Source organism: Strigops habroptila, chromosome 4, assembly GCF_004027225.2.
Source record: "Strigops habroptila isolate Jane chromosome 4, bStrHab1.2.pri, whole genome shotgun sequence".
Classification (NCBI taxonomy): Eukaryota; Metazoa; Chordata; class Aves; order Psittaciformes; family Psittacidae; genus Strigops; species Strigops habroptila.
The window spans coordinates 50,663,399-50,680,053 of record NC_046358.1 but is presented as its reverse complement, the minus strand read 5'-3'; positions in this window follow the sequence as shown (position 1 = coordinate 50,680,053).

Genomic DNA, 16,655 nt, shown 5'->3' with positions numbered 1-16,655 from the left:
GCTCCTGCCTTCATTTTTTCAAACCTGCTGCCCTGGGGAAGTTGCTGCAGTGGAGTCCCCAGGGCTGACATCTCGTGTCGCTGCTTCCACAGGCACAGCTAAATCCTGTTGTGTTTCAGAGAGAAATTCCCTCTGGACCAAGAGACTGGAGGGGACCCAGGTGATGCTGCAGGGTGTCTGCTTTTAGCTGGGGCTACAAATATATGGAGACTCTGTCCCCTGGCAGAGGCACCCCTGGGTGTGCACCCAGCACAGCTTCCTCCTCTTGCCCCAGTGCCGAGGCTTCCTCTCCTCTCACTCCTTGTGGTTTGCGCGGCAGAAACCATTACTGCAACAAGAAACCCAGGAACGTCCTTTTTCCAGCTCTCGGGCTTTTATTGACTCAGAATGGCTGCCAAGCCTATAAATAAATGTTCCTTGAGCTAAATATAGCAGCCACTGAAATAGGCTGCTGGCTATTTATTTAGCTTTTGGCCTCTTTGAAAGCTTGCCAGTCCGTACTGCCTTTACCTTCCCGCTGTCCCACCCCAGGCTGTGGCCACCCACCGCAGGGGCATGGCTGAGTCAGCGCAGGGAGAAGGGGTCACAGAAAGTCAGCCCTGTCTGCACAGGGCTGGAAAGCCAGGGAGGCAGGGTCCGGTGCGAGAGGAGCCTCAGACCCCTGTACCTCTGCCCAGAGGGCTGGGGGGTCCCCAGAAGGGACATTTGCTGGAGAGGTTGGGCAGGGGCTGAGCCAGGAAACCACAAGCTGGTTTATTCTCCTGGGAGGATTCAGGACCTTCTTCCAGCACTGGAGCCTGGAACAGAGAATTTATCATCTCCTGCAGGCTTTCCCTCACTTTGCAGGAGTGTAAGTACTCCTGGTGCTCAGAGATGCTGTTTGTCAGGATGCTGAGGGCACCCAGGGGCATGAATTGACCCCTCCAATGCACCCCTGCTTGAGCCAGGACACCCAAACCTGTACCCCAAGCCATGCCACAGCTATGACCTGGCCCCAGCTCCCATGTGCACCTCAGGCAATGCTGCAGCCATGTTCCCTGCTGCTCCTAGCAGAACCCCTGGCTCAACCCCACTTCACTGCATGTCTGGGAGGTGCCATTCTCCGCATTGGTGAGATGAGCCCTTATTAGGGCACTCTGAGACCCTCCATGCGACGAGTGTTCCTCCAGAGCCCTGTTGGTTGTGCATTGATGCAAGAAAGGATGAGCTTCACCCCTCCAGCGCTGATGGAAAGCAAGGTGAGGGCTGCTTTTGTGCTGTAGGCACTGCCTCACACCCTGAGCCTAATAGAAATAGGATGTTGCTTACCTTAGGCTATAATGACTTCGCAGCAGCTCCATACCAGTGAAGGGAAAAACCCCATCACTCCCTGGAAAGCCACATTTGCTCCTGGAGCAATCCGAGACATTAATAATGCTTAGCACTTACAGGGGGTTTTGCTAAACATGAGCTAATCCTTACAACACTCATGGGAAGGAGAAAAGTAATTATTGTTATTGGGCTTGATTTTTCCTTCCCATGTACCCTTGCAGATGAGGATGAGCTCTACCAAACCCAGCGAGCTCTGGAAATCAGAGGAGAATCCTACTCACCCCAGCTTGTGCAAATAGGAAACCTGGAGCAAAGATGCCAGAGGCCACCTAGGAAGGCAGAGCTGGAGCTGAACTAGTGTGTGAGGGAGATCCTGGCCCCCATGCTGCTCCCACACCACCAGGCTATAATTCCATTGATAGGGTAATCCTGGGCCCTTGAGGGTCTTCACCCACAGTTTGCCAGAGGGATGCGGGTGCTCTGTATTACTGCTTACCTTCCTCTCCACAGTGTCACTTCACAAGCTGGTGAGGTATCCTGCTCTCTGGCAGTACATGCAGACAAGGCTCATGAGCATATTGGTTTGGAGTACTACTGCAATGAGTCCCAAAATTCCCACCCATGACACTCTTTCTGGAATCACAGCCCTGGACTTGGGTTGGGATGCCCTGGGTGAGAGTGAAGACCAAAATGAGGGTCAACTGCCTGTCTGGGTCCTTTGCAGGGAGAAAGGGCAGTTTTAGAGGGCTCCCTGAAACCAGCAATGCTCCCTGGCCACACTCCTCAGCTGAAACCCATGCACTCAGTGTCTGAGTGTACCCAGATGATGTCACTTAGTTTTCCAGGCTTCTGGGCTGAGCCAGCAACTTGAGCCAGTATGACTGGAGATGCTTTATTTAGAAGGAGCCCTGGTGCAACCGAGCCCAGGCCTTTACAGCACCCCCCTGCCACCTCCCATCCCTGCTGATGCAACCCTGGCTGTAGCGGGGACATCAGGCTGCCTCCGAGGAGGTGGCTCTTGGGAAGCTCAAAGTGAGACCCTGTGGGGTGGGTGGAAAGAGGGGATGCTTCAGGGGGCAGGTGGGGGCGATGCTCAGTCTGTGCTGCGCACTGGCCCCGGGAGCAGGGAACCTCCAGGTCCCTCTGGGCAACGTGCACAGCAGAGGAGCACTCATTTCCCCAGGTGCCTTTTCCCTCCCTCCTGCTCCCTGAAAAACTCAGCCCAAGCTCCCTGGCATGGGAGCAGCCACCCTCCTCATCCTCACACTTCCCATCTCCAGCCTGGGTTACTGCAACTGAGCTTCAGGCTGGCTCTAAGGGCTTTTTAGTCAGAAAGCGAATGTTTTCCCCCACTAACACCCCTTAACCTGCCTCCTCTCCCTCAGCAGTATCTCCTGACCTGCAAGTGGCTAAGAATAGCCCTGCCGCTGGCTCCAGTCTGGTGCTGTTTGCTCAGTGACTCAGAGCTGGCCAGGCAGGCACTTACTCAAAGGGCCCTATTACTCATCTGTCTGCATTGCCCCAAGGATGGGGTTTGTGTCTCTCACTCGACTTTCCTTTAAAGATGTCTTATTTATTTCTTTTTAATAAAGCTGCCATCCACAAAGAGAGGTAATTATCCTGCTGTGGATTTACCACTAAACATGTGTGCCCCGACCCAAAATGCTGCAACCCCCATCGATCATGCTGGCAGCCCCTCGGTAGTGCTCCTGCTCACTGCCCTGCCAGAAGGGAACTGTATGGGCAGGAGCAGGGCAAGGAAAATGCCCCAGAATTGCATTTCATGGCACCGGGGTAAGCATGCAAACAAAAATCCTCTCCTCCAGAAACCATCCGTGTCGAATGCCAGCGTGGCTCTGGCTGTGCCAAAATCCAGCCGGCCCCTCAGATGCCCAGGACATGACGCAGCTGCTCCCATCTTGCTCACAGCCCACACTAATTGCAACCCTCCTTCTTCTCTGCAGGGTGTCTCATTGCCCCTGCAGTGGGTGCTGCGGTGTCTGCAAAGCGCCTTGGCGAATTTGAACAGGCCTCCATGTTAAAAAGCAGCTCAATTTCCAAACAACAAAAAGGCAGCATCTTCCCCATCTGGTTTGCTCCCCTGAGGCACTCTGAGTCACAGCCAGTTGCTGCTGGGAACAAAGCTGCATCCTGACCGGTGCACATCTGTGTCTACAGGGCGCTGACATGCCAGTGCTTCCACTGCTGGGGGAGGACACGGCTCCTCCACCTGCCACCACACTGTGGGGATGGTGCACAGGATGTCACAAGCGTGGTGCTGTCAGCAGAGTTGGAGGATGTGTGCTGGGATAGCATTTTACCCTTCTGGTGCTTCTTCAGCCGTGCAGTCCCCCTCTTTTGGTGTTCTTCAGGCTCTTCTTCCAACTCTTCCAATCTTACTGCTTCATGGCATCACTCTTCCATCTTCCCGTCATCAGGGGGCCAGTTATTCCAGCCCAAGATGCCTCATGAAGCCTCAGAAGCACCAAGAGGGCTTCTCCTGCGAGGAGACACAGCCCCTGTGATGCATCTGGGTACCCCAAGCTAGGTCTGGTTTGTGTCATGCAGAGGTATGCATTGGGTGCAAATAGATCCACCCTGCATGGAAGTGGGCAGTTGGTCTGTATTTGGGCTGTGACTGTGGTACTTCTCATCACCACCCTGCCGTGGGTCTCTGTGTAAGAGATGCTAAGGGCCTGATCCTGCACTGCTAACACAAAGAGAGCCTTTCCATCCATCTGGGATGAGTGGGCCCCCAGTGTTCCTCTGCAAAGCACTGCACAGGAATGCTGGGGGCTCATGCCTCGGAGGAGATGGTGTCTCCAGCTCTGCAGCATTGAGCTCAGCCAAGGCAAACAGCACTCAGGGATGCAGGACAGAGGGAAGCGGAAGCCTGGACATCCACCTTTGGGCTGGAAATGAAGCCCCTGCATGCCCTAGTAAATGCATTTGTGTGCTCCCTCCGTCCCAGTGACCTCCCCTCAGTGTCAACCCATGGGGCCATCTGGCTGGACATGATGCTGTAGAAGAGCAGGACCAAGCTGCCAAGCTTGCTTCCATCTCGCAAACCCCACTGCCGTCCCACGGCATCCATCACGCTGCCAAGGGCTGCCAAGGGCACAGCAAAGTCAGGCCACGCAGAGGAGGCCACGGGGCATTGGTGGCCCAAACCAGAGCTTCATGGAACAACCTTCCCTGGCACCTGCCTCAAAGCCGGGCTCTGAGCAGGGCTGGGGGGAAGTCCTCGAACTGCGTCTTGAGCAAAAGCCGTGCCCCGGCCCTGCAGAGCCCCGCAGCCCCGGCAGCACCCAGCCTGCAGTGAGGCATGTGAGCAACCTCTAGTGGCAGCTCCAGATGGCTCCGGAGCTCTTTAAACCACGAAAAAACTGTCTATGCAACACCAGGCGATGGGAAAGGGGAAAGGGGAAAGGAAGTTTACCCTCATGTCATGTCCTTCGGGAGTGCCTGGGCCGATACTCAGTGCCAGACAAACCCCATTTTGCAGGTGTGCTGAAGCACCGCTGCAGGTGTTTGGTACGAGGAGGAGGAGGAAGAGGGAGGGAGGAAAGTGAACAGCTGCTCACACGTCTTGTTGGGCAGATGCAGGACAGAAGTCTGGAGGGCGAAGCTGTCTGCAAGGCAATAGCCAGTGGTGGGACAGGAGCCTCCAGCCGGGCTCTGGCCCCACCAGGCTGCGTGACATGCGGAAGGGCAGGTGCCCACCTCTGTGCTTCAGAGTGTGCAAGTTACTGCATAAGAGCAAGGCCACGCTGGTTCAGTGGCTCTGCAAGCAACCTGCCCTCCTAGCTGGGACGGACACATCAGCTCTGGTGTCCATGGTGTGCAGCTCTCATCTCCAGCACACCAGCCGTGCCAGGTACTGGGGAAGGGAAGGGCTGTGTGTGTGTTCCTAAGAGCCACATCTGTCCTGCTTCATTCACCTGAACCATGTGGTTCAAGTCTTACACATCTCTAAAGCCACTGAGGACTGGGTTTGGGTTGGGGCACTGGCAAGTGTTGGGCTTCTGACAGGTGACTGTACGAGATGCTACAGTCCTCTCCACTTCTGGGACATCCTGCTCTGCAACCCAAAACTCCCTTACCAACATCCCAGCCTGTCCTTTTCATCAGCAAGAGAGGTCAGTGATAGGTCACCACTGCCTTCCAGACTGTGTGTCCCATCTGTGACGCACGTATGCGCTCTCTAGCATCAGGAGCTGAGAGGAGCTCAGCAAGAATGCTCTCTAGCTGAACCGGTCATTTCAGAGTGTACAGGAATGCTGCTTCCTTCAGCCTGGCTTCAAGGCTTGGCTTCAGCTTTGCCCCAGCATCCCCCGGGCACAGTGCAGTGACGAAGCGTCTGCATTAGGGCCACGGGAGCCTCCACACAGCACTGCTCAGCAGACTTGGTGGTGCCCTGAGCAAGGGCCAGACTGCCTTGTCTCCAGCCAGGGAGTATTAACCTTCCCCCACCAGAGACATTCCTCAGACCTTGCTGATGCCAAGCAAAAGTACATCATAAAGTCAAAGTGCTGCGGGGCTGCCTCTTCTTACACTGTTAATTGCTGCACAGGCTACCCATTAGGGACAAGAGCCAGGACATGCAGGAGATACTCCCTGCAAGTACCTGGCACATCTGCCTCTCACTTGCTACAAACCTCTGGGACAGACTGTTGCAGATGACCAGGATATTTTGGTTATGCAGCACCTGAGACAATGCCCAGGAGCCCAGGGCTGTGTGCCGCTTACCACTGCTGCAGGGTGAGCCCAGAGAGCTGTGGGTTCAGTTCTGGGCACCATGCTGAGAGGGGAGCACAGACGGTGCAGACAAGTCAGAGACCAGAGAAGAGCAATTTCCATCAAGGTGAAGGCACTGGCTGATTAAGCAGTGCCTGTGTGGGCTGTAGCTGAGGCCATCATGTCACTGGGCCAGCATAGTGGGAGGCATTTGGATGACCGTGAACTTTCTGACTTCCCCTCTTCCCCCTTGGCCCCATAATTAGTTCTGTGGGTCGCATGGGGTTCCTGAAATGCTTTCAGCTCTGATGATTTTGCTTAGCTGTGGGAACCTGAGGAAAAAAAAAGAAAATTCAGTATTCCTCTGCAAATTCTATTCACTACACTTCCCCGGCTCCCCATGCTGCAGCACTGGGTGCAAGTCTGGCACAGGGTAGACAAACCCTGCCAGACAAAGCAGGGGCAGGCAGCGAACAGGAATAGCTGAGGCTTAGATGCTTCCTGAACCAGGCCCTGGTCATGGACTCCTGATGGTAATTGGTTTCACCCCGGTCCCACAGGCATGCCCCTTGCACCCTTCCAAAACCAGGCAATCAAATGCCTGGCAGAACAGCAGTGGGAGTATGGCAATCTCTTAGGAAGACGAATAACCTCCTTGGGTAAGGGAATAATCCTTCTTTGGGATACCCTTTTATATCAAAGTGGATTAAAGGGGACGCAGCCAGCAAGGTAACCCAGATCACTGCAGGGAGTCATCTAGCTCAGATAACCTGTGTGGTTTTGCCACCTCCACTGTGCATGATAGCACCCAGCCAAAGACCAAGCCTTGATACCTTCCTCACCAAAATAAACCCAGTCCATGTATAAATAAGTAATGAAAAAGGATCCTCCTGATGCTTACTGCACCAGGCAGTGCTGTTGACAGAGCCACAGAAACAGTATCAAGCCTTTCTCTGACACGGACAGGCTGCCCTTGGCTCTCACACCCACCAATGCTATTAGCAATGAGCTCACCCCTCTATTATCGCTGATCCAGGGAGTCTGGTGGCTCTCGGAAACTCGGCTATCGATCCACGCCTCTTAACATGTCCCCCTCGAGCCTTTGGTTTCAGGAAACCTCTTTGCCTTTCCTCTCCTTGTCTCTTCTCCACAGTGCCCAGGAATGCTTTTCTGAGGGACCTTGGAGCTGGAAGTTAAGGGAAACACAATCGGGACTGCAGAGAGAAGGGCAGGGGTTTAGCCTGGCCAGCACTGCCTGTTTGGCTGACTGTGTGCTTTATTTGTCCTTTTCGTCTTCCTCGGTGGAGGAAGGGGAGGACATTTTCTCCCAGGTTAAGGTTGCAGGTTAAGGGAAGGAAAACTTGGTGCCTTGCATGGGAGCGCATCCTATGTGGTCTCTGCTCTTGCATGGCACAGACTTTCTGAAGGGGCAGTGTCCTCTCCTCCCTCTCCCATATGTTCAGAGCTGTCAGCATGACTTCTGCCCACTGGTAAAGAGGTGACTGCACCTCTATGCAAACTCACTCGCATGGCAAGTCTGTTAGTGTGCCAGGGAGCGCTCAGTTATGGTAATGACCAAGTCAGCAGCATCCTACTCCCCCTGAAGGACTATCCCACACCACTCAGGCCACTTCTCCCATCCATTCAGGTCCACCTTGCCCAAGCAACCAGGTGATAGAGTGAGCAACCACTCTGGGCAGCTGGGGCATCAAAACAGACTGGTGGAGCTACAGCCGGAAACCACATCATCTACTCTGGGCTCCTTTCCTAGGTATGAAGCAAACAACTTGCTGCCCAACCTCTCATAAAATGGGCTCCCTTACTCCCCCCACACCCCCAGGAAGACTTTCAGGTGCCTGGGTGCACTTCATAAATGGCTAATGAGCCATCACAAACATTAGTGCTAGTGCTGGCTGCCAGAAGCAAACCAAGATCAAGCCCTCCCTTGCATCTATCAGCTTCACCCAGGAAGCAGACTTGCCTTTGACAACAGCCAGATTGAGAAGCAAGGCAGACAAGCAACAGCCCGGTGCCCTGACCAGGCAAGCTGAGGTTGGCAGCTCTCAGGAAGGAATGACCATTAGAAGAGGGAGGAAAAGTCATGTCTTGCTGCAGCTGTCTTCACAGAGCTCCTCCAGAGAGGGGGATTTGGTGGTGTCTGTGGTTTTCCCTGGAGACAGGTTAGGGCTCACAGGGAGAAGTCTCTCATTTTGGCATGGGTTTGTGGATGACAGAGCCTTGGAGCATGTGGATGCCCTGAGGAAACCTCCACACTGAGCCAAAGCCCCATTGTGCCCAGCACAGGGGTTTTCATCTCTTCCTTTAAAAACTGCTCATACAGCCCCAGCTTGCAGGTGGGTCACACGCTTTGGAGCAGAGGCCTGATCTCATGAAAGGACCAACAGGTGCACTTCCATAAGCCCATGAAGATAAACTGAAGGAGTTGTTTCAGCCAGTTCCATGCAACAAATGATGATCCTACGGTAACAATGGTGGCATTTGTTTTAGGTGATGACTCAGTAATGGCACCATTGGATCCCCACACATCTGAGGAAACCCCCTGGGCAAAGCTTTCTTGCCCCTTACCCTGCCCTCCTGGATTTCATGTGGTAGCACATTTCCATGGGCAGGGGCCAGAATTTAGCTGACTCCTTGCACTTACTGCCCTTGCTGTCATCAGAGTCAGAGGAGAAAGAGGACAGATCGCCTTCCATTGCTAGCACTGCAAAGTAGACATGGAATAAACCTGACCTTTGTTTACAGCACTTGCTGGAGAAATCAACACTTCCTATAAATAGAAAAATCAATGAAATGCCACTTACCAAACAATTATCCATTGGTTTGAACCACCTGCATCAACGGAGCCTCACGTGGCCACGCATGCACCCTAAATCCTCTCGAAAGGGTCCAGCAAGAGCTCCGCCTTCCCTTCTCCAGGCTGCTTTGGCAGGGTTTTTTGTTCCTGCTGGAACACCAGTTCTTGCACTGTGCAATCTGCTCTTAGCTGGTTTTGGGGAGCCTCAAATCACATCATATTTGTGCTGGTTGTGCCCTGCAAGCTGGCTGTCACCAACCCCTGCTTTCCACACACCCACTCCAGAGGGGCTGCTGCTCTCCTGTGTTGGTGCTGGAGGAGGAAGTGAGGAAGGGGGTAGCATTCCCACCATGCAGGCCAAACCATCCCACCTCTCAACACTCCTGAATCCCTCCCAGAGCCTCCTTTTGCCTCCACAAAGATCACAAACCCATCTGCGCCTAGCTAGAAAGCATGTTACTGGTTGGGAATAGCTTTGGCATGAATCTCCTCCCCAACTCCATCTCCGGAAGCAGCTTTTATCGCCTGCTGTTCTTATGGCCATCAGATGGTGCCATTGAGTCTTCTTGGGATGCGAAGTCCTGAGGACAGCAGGGTGGCACTAGGGATCATATGCTTGTCTCACGGACAGGGAATAGAGCTTTATTTAGAGCTTTATTATCCAGTTCCAAATACGCCAAAATAAAGATTTTATTTTTTTTTTCCTAGCACAGGTGTTGGAAAAGTAAAGCAAACGTGGAGTTTCTGCTGTTCCCAAATACGTTAACAAGCATCTCTGTCGCTGTTTTTTCTGTGGGTTTTTCTCTGCATAAGCCTTGCAAGACTGGCTATCTTCTTGCAGCTGGACTCCAGTGCAGAGCAAAATCAGGTGACAGCAGTATAGGAGCACTTCAGCTTTAATTTCTGCCCCCCAAAAGGTGTGTTCCCTGCTGGAAATTTTAGAGAACATGAACTGAGTTCATGCAGCAGGGCCAGAAATGAAAGAGAGCAGTAGCGTTAGCAAAAGCTCCCTTTCCTTCCATGATAGTGATGTGGGACTGACTTGCCCTCCTCAGACAGTTAAAGAGCAGGCAGCATGCTGCCCGGTCCTTGCGGGTGACTATATCCCTTCCACCTCTCCCTGCCTCTTCCCCCTGTTTTTTAGCACAGAGTGCACTGTAAGGAGAAGAGGCTTATGCACCAAGGCATGCTGCTTGTGATGTGCTAATCACATTTGACATCTCCCCTCTAGATCTGGGGCCAGGACTTCTAGGGCTTTGGTATTAATAATTCTCTTTTGTGGGTTTTTTTTCCCAATGACCAGAGCCTGGCACAGGCAGCCCTGCTGTCCAGCTGAGGCCTCTACCTGGCATTGCAAATATGCATGAATAATAACTGATTAGTGCTTTTCCTGGGTTGCTTTTCAGTTTTAATTGTGCAAGAGGAAAGAGGAGAAAAATGCTAGCAACGTGAGGAGGGAGGGAGAGCAGAAATAATTACAATTGCATTTAGTCAGTGATAAGAATGGCTGCTGAGCTAGACTGGGTGGTTTCCAAGCACGGTGGGAGCCAGCTTCAATTTCACAACATAATATTTCCTGCACCCTTAAAATAACTTCTCCCTACCCCCAGGGTGTCACAGGAGCTGAAGATCTATGTGTGCCCCTTTCCTGTGCAGCCCCAGGCTGCTCCGTGCTTGGTTATCAGCCGGGGGCTGTCACACGTGTCACCAAGCCACCGAGTCCCAGCCAAGAGGGCTGAGGCAGAAAGGAAGGGATGCTTTGCAGACCCAGAGCTGGGAAGAGCTAGCTGAGTTCTCCTCAGTGCCCGGTGAAGAGCAGCTTCCCCAAACCGCTCCTAATTGCTCATGTGAGATGTATTTACAGAAGCGACTGTTTGTGCAGAGCACAGCAGACAAACAGACTCCTGTTCTGCCAGGCACCCTTTGTAATCGGTGGGGGCTGGGAACACTTCAATGCAACCATCGAAGACCTCATTTGTACCGCGGGCGCCAACCCTGCGCAGGGCTGGAGGCGCCTGTGGGATGCTGAGCCTTGGTCCCACTCCCGACCTCAGCAGCAGTGGGAGGCACAGAGCAGCTGGCCGGATCCAGCCCTCTGCTTGCTCTCACCCACATTATGTGAGCAGGCTGTGTGTCCTCACACAACTTGCTCCAAGCTGAGCCTGCAGGACCCACAGAGCAAACCCTTGGGTGTGATCCGGCATATGAGTCACCTCATCATCCCATGGCTTGCAAATCCAAACCTGCTTCCATTTGGGTGTACGGCTGCAGGGGGCAAACTCTGCCCTGCATGAGGAGCGCCTCATACATGTGAAGATGGGCTGCCCATCTTCTTGCTCTGCAGGAGGCATGACAGAGGCTCTGAGGTCACTTTGGGGGTCACATGGTGGATGGCTTTACGTGTAGTTTTACCAGAGGGAAAGACATGCCAGGAAGTTGTACTTTGCTTTTGCAAATAATGTCAAGGACTAGTTAAAAACATCCAGGACTCTGAGGAACAGACTTACAGGCTCTTTTCTGCCTGCTGTTTTTTTCCGAGGTGGACGCCTAGGGGGAGTTTTGCCATCTGGGGGAGAGATGCAGCATTAGGAAAATAATGCAAACAATTTCCGGCACTGTCTCCATCTTCCTGCAAAACCAGTGGGGATGGGCAAGCCCTGGCTTCCAGTTACGTGCAACACTTTTTGCTTGCAGACAGCCTACAACTCAACCTCACAGAGTGGACACCCCTATCCAAACTTAAAAATACATGTCCTGTTTCTCACTCTGTGCCCTTTTCTCCACCCTGACACAGGCAGTAGGTTAAGATATACACTCGGGGAAGAGTTTATCGGTAAGGAAAAGCAGCACCAACTACAACAGGGCTGGTGTGCATCTCCTACTTCCCTGTTCCAAGGGGCTGTTCAAATTGGCTAGTGCTCATCACACAAAATGAGAGCATGGGTTTGGTTTCAGCCTGTCCACAATGATGCAGCATCCCCAGCAGTGGGACAAACAGAAACCCAGTCATCTGGCTTGCAGAGCTCTCTGACACATGCTCGTCAGCCCAGCATATTGACCCCACAAGTGGCAATCGATGGTTTCCTAAGCTTCCAGGCTGAAATTAAAACTATCTTGCCTACTATTCAGTTCACTTTAGCATAATTTTTGTATCCCCCACTTGGAAGAATAGAGAAAACCACCTAATTTTTAGCATGCCTAAGCACTGAAGGTTTTTGAGCATTTACACATCATCTCTCACAAGGCTTTTGATGCAAAGGGATTTTCCAGCTGGAAGCTGAGGTGTGAGGCAAGCATTGCTCAGTAATACCTAATTAGTGGGGGGGAAAAATAAAACCCAGTCACCACCAGTCTCATGCTTTAACATCCACTCATAAGTTGTTGTCTAAAAGAGGAAATGCCTAATACTTCTATTCTTCTGTGACTGGGGGAGAGAGACTGAACTTCGTTCAACATCTCTGGAAATGCAGACCCCCAAGGACAGAGCTTTCAGCCCTCCTCCCCAAAGCTTCAGCCCTCTCTCAGACATATGAATACAAGTCATATTTCCCAGCTAGTTCTGCAACCAAAATTCCTTTTTTTTTTTCCCCAGGCTGGTCCTCAGCAGGACTAATTGTCTTATTGTAAGGCTATATCTAAAACGTCTTACTATTACTGGCAGAAATCAATATTTATAACCACTCACAGTGTTTATTTATAAAAAAAATCAAATGTTCCAACCAAGAAGAGATGCTGTTATTAATATCCAGCATGATTAACAATCGCATTCAGAGTTGCAGAGAGGCCCACGCAGTCAGACTCAGGCACTTTGCTTTTTCTAATGGCTCTGCAGGAATTTGAACCGTAATATGTTTCATGCACAGAGACAAAGACGTTTTGTCTCAGGGAAGGAGTATGTGGATGTTTTTGACTTAAAGAGCCAGTGCCACATTCAGCACTTCACAAATGCACCATTTTGATCCCAAGCCCATCAGTCTGCCACATCTTCCCAGAGAGGGTGTATCTCCTCCTGTTGCTGAAGACCCAGATCTGAGCAGCAGATTTGCAGCTAGCTGAAAAACGTTACACCCTCTGTGTGACAGGGCAGCCATCACCTGCTCTGCTTCTCTGCCACCGGCTGGAAATTCCTCAGCCAGGCAAATGGGTTCACATCTCTCTGCCTACTGAGGCTTCTCAGCTGCCCAGGGTAAGATGTTGCCTCAAATCAAGAGAAGGAAAACTCACACAGCCCTGAGCAGTGCTTTCTTTCCTCCTTTGCCTGTTTCTTCAGCACTATCACAGCCACTTAGGGAGAGAAGAGGGAACGTGCAAAGCTGTTGTCAAGGTATCAGATATGAGGCTGCTCAGCCCCACATCAAATATTAGGTGGTGAGGGAGGGACAGGTGTTTCTGATGCAATAAGCCAGTAAGGGAGCAAAGTTCATTCCCACTCCTCAGCGCTGTGTGTTGCACTTTTCCTGCTGCAGGAGGTAATGGCAATAAAATCAGAGGCAGTAAAAGGACAGAGTTGAAGAGAGACAGGTACCTTGATTACTTCCTCATAGCCGTTTGTCCTCTGTTGCACTGCTTTATTACCAGATGGGCAAAGCAAGCTGACTGAAAAGCGAATATGAAAATCAGCTATGTATGACAGATGCTGTCTGCATTGCTATCAAACATCCTGTTTTGCACAAATCTGGTCATGAGAACCACGGGAGGGAAAAATAAGGAAAGAAACCTTCAGGCTTGCTATACCAAGGAAGCTCTCAGCCAGCACTGAGCCAGTCTCAGGACTGCAGTGTCTCTCTTCAGGCGTTATAGGATCTAGCAGAGCCCTCTGATAGACTGGGACAGCACCCAGGTCCATGCTATCCTGTACCTTGGCTTTTACGCTGAGCTCTGCAGAGCTTTACATGACTGCCAAATCCTCATGCAAGAGGTTTGTCTGCCCGAACTCCTGTGGTCTGGTCTTTATGGGATACCTGTCAGCCTCCCTTCAGTTCCCAAAAAGCTCTGGTGCTTCCGAGGAACATCTGGGAACAAACCCACCCTATGCCTGAAGGCCAGGAGGAGCAGGATGTGCGCTTTTTTTGGGGTCTTGCTGTGCCAGCCAGGCCAGGGGATACAGGCGGTAGAACAAGGAGGAGTGGAGCAAGTGAATGCAGTTTTCCTTGCAATGCATCACAGGCCAAACCCTTACAGTCCAGATCCTGCAAGGCCACGGGGCGCACAGCCGTTCTTCCCAGACTGTCTGGCAATAATCTTGCATTTTAAATCCTGTTAGACACAAGTAAGCTGTGGGATAGTAATCCAGGGAAGAGTCTGTGCAAAACCCTCCAACGTCAAGCATTATAAACCTCCATGATCCCCTGTGCTTCCTACCACATCTGTATGCCAAGGACCGTCTCTTGTTAAGCACCTTGTATTCATGTCCTACAGGGTCTGCAGGCCTGTTGCCCTGGACAAGGAGCACCCTTTCTCTATGCGTGTGCATAGGGCTTAGCACAAAAGAGCCCCATGGCCTGCTAGGCTTGCTATTGTCAAACAAATAACGGCTGTGATGCATTTTTTAGAGGGTTTAGAAACAACCAGTGGAGGCTCCTGGATTGGTACATCTTTTGCTCTTTAGAGTTGCTCACAGAGAGACCTGATGGAATAGGGATGAATGCGAAATGCCTGGTCTGCCGGAAGGACCTCTGGAGTTTCCAGTGGCTGAGGGGAGAAGGAAAAAAGCAGTAGGTGCAATGTCAATTTGACAATGGAAAAAAACTATAAAATAACCACCTTAGGTGAGATACAGATAAGTGCCTTCTGCCGTTGGAAGGTCTCACACAAAAGGTTAATGAAGTAGATGTTCGTTGTCTGAGTTTCTTTTGCACCAGTAGTTCTCCTAGTGCTAGTTGTCATACATTTTCCCTGATACAATCAGGAGGAAAACAGCTAATCTGACATGACAAACTCATTGTATCAGAAGTCATCTCTGCTTTAAAACATGTGTCATGTGACTAAACACCCTACTCCTGGTACAATGCATCCCACAGTAAAATTGGATGGAGTTCATCCTCAAATGCCCTGCTAAAAATACTTCTAACAAAGGGCGACAAGAAAACATAATTCAAATGAGGGACATCTGTTCTCAAATGTTTGCAGATAATGACTGGATCAAGTGTCTGCATAAAGGATAATTATTTTCTGCAGATGGTTTGATCTGGTACTTTAAACATTGTAAAAAATCCTCATTCCAGCCACTCAGTAAAGTATGTGGGTTTTGCTGCAAGAGACATCTTTTCTATCCTATCCTGCGCTACATTTTCTAAATGCAAAAATGACTAAAACTATAAACAATTAAAAGATAAAATGTGGGTGTTAAATACTGCACTTGAACACAGACCACACACATTTTCAAGTTCTGTTCTTCTTACATTTCTTATATTACACTGCTGGATACCCAAATAATCCTCAGCATGAAATTTTGTTAGAGGAGAATGGCAAAATAAAGCGGTTATGTGTTGTACAAAGGGATCCCCAGCAAATTTCAGGGGGAAGGTCTGTTCAAAAATGATGGTGCAATATGGTTTTTAATACAAAACAATTCTACCACCTTTCCTCAAGACAGAGGGATACAAAACAACCATGACCAAGACACATTCTTATTAAATCAACTCCACGACACTCCCTTGCAGTGCATTACTAGCCCCAGGATAATGCTGCTCGGTTGGAACTGTCATCGCAGTCAGTGTGATGGCTGGGGCCACGGGTGGGTGCCTGTGGCATGAGGGGCTCAGGGGACCCCCACACCTACAGCACCACAGGGCTGGGAGGGTCCTTTGTGCCTCCAGCACAGCAGGGGAGGATGATGATGGCTCAAACAGACTCTGAAAGACTTTCCTTCAGAAAGCTGGTGACTGCAGGGTGTCCGGTGAAGTAACCGTCACTCTCCCCTAACACAAATAGTTTTTACTTAACACACGTGCGCGAAGTGTGCAATCACCCCCAGCAGATCTGCCTCTGTAAACATCTCCACCTAAGCAGGTGCTGCTGATCCAGGGGGCGAAGTCAGTGGACATCAGTCTCACACAGCCCTTGGAAATGCTGCACCTCAGTGGTTTGCATGGAAAAGATTTCTCCTCTTTAAAATTTAGGATCATTTACACTTTAAAGAGGCGCAGTGTTGGATTGTCTGTGGGTGTGGGCAGGTACTTCCTTCTGGTTTTGTGGAGCTTACTATTTTTGCAATTAGAGGAACTAAGAAAGGAAAGGTTTTGAGTTGAAGAGGAGATTCTGGAGCACAAGGTGCAACCAGCAGTGGGAAGGAGGAGGCAGGTGGAGGAGGCGGCCAGCCTGTGTCCCACCTCCAAGGCTCTGGGACTCTCTCAGGGTGCCAGAAGGGATGAGAACAGTGTTCTCCACACGACAGTGGCTTGGGTCGGCGCCTGGCGGCCCTGTGGGAGCTCCCGGCTTTCACCACCCTCTCGAATTAACACATTTTGTCTTGCACGTAGAGGGGTGTAACCACCCCAGCGCTACCCCAGGGGCCCTGACATGAAGCACCCCTCAGGGAGCCTGTGGCATAGTGAGAACTGAACCGCAGAGGCGCAGTCCCGGACACAGAAACCCCCACAGGAGGCGACGAGTAACGCTGGAGGGCGCTGGCGCGGGGACCGGCAGCCTCAGCCCCGAGGCAGCCCCGCTGCCCTCAGCCCCAGCGCCCTCAGGCCTTGAGAGCGCTCACGGCCGCTCCCGGACTACATTTCCCAGCGTGCTGCGGGCGGCGGCGGGAGGTGGGGCGCGGGGCAGGGAGGGGTGCCGCTTC